At 46.1% G+C, this 3,245-nt stretch overlaps 1 non-coding gene across 1 annotated transcript; it reads right to left on the bottom strand.

Moving 5' to 3' along the window:
- Positions 1-2,904: 2,904 nt before the first annotated feature.
- Positions 2,905-2,976, bottom strand: TRNAG-UCC (transfer RNA glycine (anticodon UCC)). Its single transcript has one exon. It is a non-coding gene; the product is annotated as a tRNA-Gly (tRNA).
- Positions 2,977-3,245: the final 269 nt, after the last annotated feature.

Raw genomic sequence — 3,245 nt, 5'->3', positions numbered from 1 at the left:
TTTTTAAGAAGAGTTCCACGAATTTTGTAGAGAATTTATTATTGATATTTTAGACATTATTTTCCTGAAATGAGTAAGTGGACAGAAAGCAGATGCTACTGGAAAGTTCTCCCTTTTGTTTCTGAGCCATCCATAATAGCAATAGGCAAATTCTTTCCCTTTACTCAAGAGAAGGAATAAATCAAAGAGAAATAACTACAAGAAGGGTGGAGAGGGACRTTTGCAAAGGCATACAGTGACACGACCAGGAGGAGTGATTTCAARCTGAGAGTGGGTGTAGATGAGGTGTTAGAAAAAAAATATTTACTGGTGAGACATTGGCACAGGTTGCCCAGAAAATTTATGGCTGTCACATCCCTGGAAGTGTTCAAGGCCAAGTTGGATGGGACTTGGAGCAATCTGGTGAAAGGTGGTTCTGTCCATGGCAGGGGGTTGGAACCAGATAATCTTTAAGATTCCTTCCTATCCAGGCCATTCTATGATAATCTGATTCTAAGAAATAAATCTATGAATGAAGTTGCATCTGAATCTAGCTTTCATCCTGCTTCTGAAATGGCATTGTACMTTTCTTGGGAGCTGATTGCAAAGCTGCATTACTCATTAGCTCATTGCTAATCAGCTGTGGGACCCTACTAATTGATCATTGCTAGCATTGTGTACACAACAAGGACATCTCAAGGCTTTGCACAATCCCAACTGAGGTGTCAAAATAGAACTGAACAACAAAATGCATCATTGCCTTCCTGCAAAGTAAAAAGGAAAAGAATCTGAAAGCATCTCATAGCTTGCAAATTTTTATCAAAGTTACTGCTTTTAAGCCATGAGAAAATACCAAGTTTTGTATTTCCATTGACTACAGAAAACCACAGATATAAGAAACTGTAAGAAGCACATCTGGAAAGCACAGTCATATCTATGAGACCTGCTACAGAGCAAGTACATGCACAGTATTGATTTATAATCTGTGGGTGTGTAGGACACTSTGTCAAAATCCCTCTTAAAGTTTCATATTGTTGTTGTCTCCTTTTTCACCTGTCACCTGAGAGCTCAGCCTGAGTTTGATAGGAGTGGCTGTTAGGGGACCTTGAGTAACTCCTGTATTTGGAGTGTGATGTCATTTGCTACAACCAGCCACTGGCTTTACTCTGAGGTGGAACATCCCTTGTRTTTCTCTGGTGATTCAGCACCTCTTTTGGAGCATTTTCTAGGCTTTCATGTGAGGATTTTCCCTCTAGTAGTATCCAGGCATATACAAACAAGTAATTTTATGGGGTTTTTCCAGCAGAAGTTTAATATGATTCAATTAGGGCAACTAATAATTTTGACCCATTAGCTTAGGTTTAGTAACATAAAAGTTGCAATGGGAATCTGGGTGGGTAAAATCCCTCTGGTTTAAATTTCAGACCATTGTCTCCTGCTGGCATTGCACGCACCCACTGCTTCCAGAACCCCTTCTCTTCAGAACGACAAAAGATTTCATCCTCTTCCAAATATCAACCTTATGTAAATCTCCTATTTTCCACTAGTCGTAGGAACTCTAATCATTACACATTCTTAGCTATGAAGTAAAAATAACTAGAACTTCTCATTGGGCTAGCTCCTTTTGATTTCTATAAACCCGTAAGTGTGTTTCCTCCTGCTTGAGGGAAAGAAAAAWAAAAGKAGACTAAAACAAAGGAAGCAAATATTCAGTATAATTGCATTTTCTTCTATTCACTGCAGCCCACTGTGTGAGTAGGTTCTATTTGCAATTGTCATATAAACAGCTTTTGGAAACATAATAGAAATTATTTCAAAATTGCTTTGGGATAGAACATTTTCTCTGAAAGAGTTGTCAAGAGTCGAGTTTCAAGCGCAACAGGACTCTGAGCCATGGATTTGACAGTGATTAATTGCACMACCAAAACTGGTTGGCCCTGTCAGAGAGCTGGCTGGGCACTGAGACAGCGTCTTCCTGGGAGGCAGCGAAGCCTAGGCTGTGCTGGATCATCTGCAGGCACCAGCTGCATCTGCAGTGAATCACAGCTTGCATGCCCTCCTCTAGCTCTGCTGCAGTAACACACCTCTCCTGGCTGCCTCAGCCCTGATGCTGCTCCCATTCCTGGAGAAATCACGAACATCCTGGGTTGCTCCTCTGCCCTCGGTTGTCCTCCTCGGCTGGACTGTTGGCTCGATGCACAGGGTGACAGGATGAGGCACCTCTGGGTGCCATGGGCTTCACCCTGCTGCTCAGGCAGGGACACTTAGACTGTGTCCAGACAGCTTTTGAACATCTCCAAGGATGGAGATTCCACAACCTCCTCTCTGGGTAACCTGTACCGGTGCCCGGTCACCCTCATAATGAAAAGATGCTTCCGAATGCTCAGAGAGCACCTTCCCTGTGTCTGTGCTCCATTCCCTTTGCCTGTGGGCCCCCCTGAGCACGGACTGGCTCCATTGTGTTCGCATAGAGCTTTCAGATAGCACTTATGTTGATAAGATTCCACTTTTTCGCCCTCCTTTCTCAGCAGAAAAGTCTTCAACCATTTCTCTGTTCCCCACACCCCTCCAGCACTGCGGACGGACAYGAGGAGCGCCCCGGGAGCGGCCCCCCCGGCCCGCAGCAGAGGGGAGCTCCCCACGGTCACGGTCCCTGCAGAATGAACCGCGGCTCCGTCCCCGCCCTCATCCCGGCAGGGGAGCCTTTGAGGGCTCCGGTCCCCGTGGGATGCCCCAGGACCCGCCGGCCCAGCCCGGCCGATGCGGACAGGCGCTGTCGGTGCGGGCTCCGTCCGCCTTTCTCAGTTAAACATCCCGCGCCTCCCGTTTCTCCCGGCGCTCGCCGTCCGTGGGCACGGACGCCGCCCCTGGTCCCCGGCGCCCGCAGCACCGCCGGCATCCCTTTGGGAACGGCGTCAAAAACACTGCGTTGGCCGGGAATCGAACCCGGGTCAACTGCTTGGAAGGCAGCTATGCTCACCACTATACCACCAACGCCGCGATACTCACACCTCCCTGCATGCCTTTTTGTTTCCTCCGTCCCGCCTTTCCCAGTCTGTTCACACTGTTTATTATCCGCCCACAAACAAGGGCAAGGAACTACTGAGGCAAGTACATTCAAGTTTTCTGCCAAGACTACTAGAAAAATTAGAAACTTGTTCGCTTAGGTTTTTTTTTATTTTTTTATTTTTTTTTTTAAAGCTGAAAAAAATAAGATATTCTTCAGTGAAATATTATCATTGGTTTAAAAGAAATTCCAAATTGAY

The sequence above is a fragment of the Malurus melanocephalus genome, unplaced genomic scaffold, assembly GCF_030028575.1.
Source record: "Malurus melanocephalus ecotype Western Australia unplaced genomic scaffold, MMel_1.1 scaffold_142, whole genome shotgun sequence".
Classification (NCBI taxonomy): domain Eukaryota; kingdom Metazoa; phylum Chordata; class Aves; order Passeriformes; family Maluridae; genus Malurus; species Malurus melanocephalus.
This window is presented reverse-complemented; position numbering and strand designations above follow the sequence as displayed.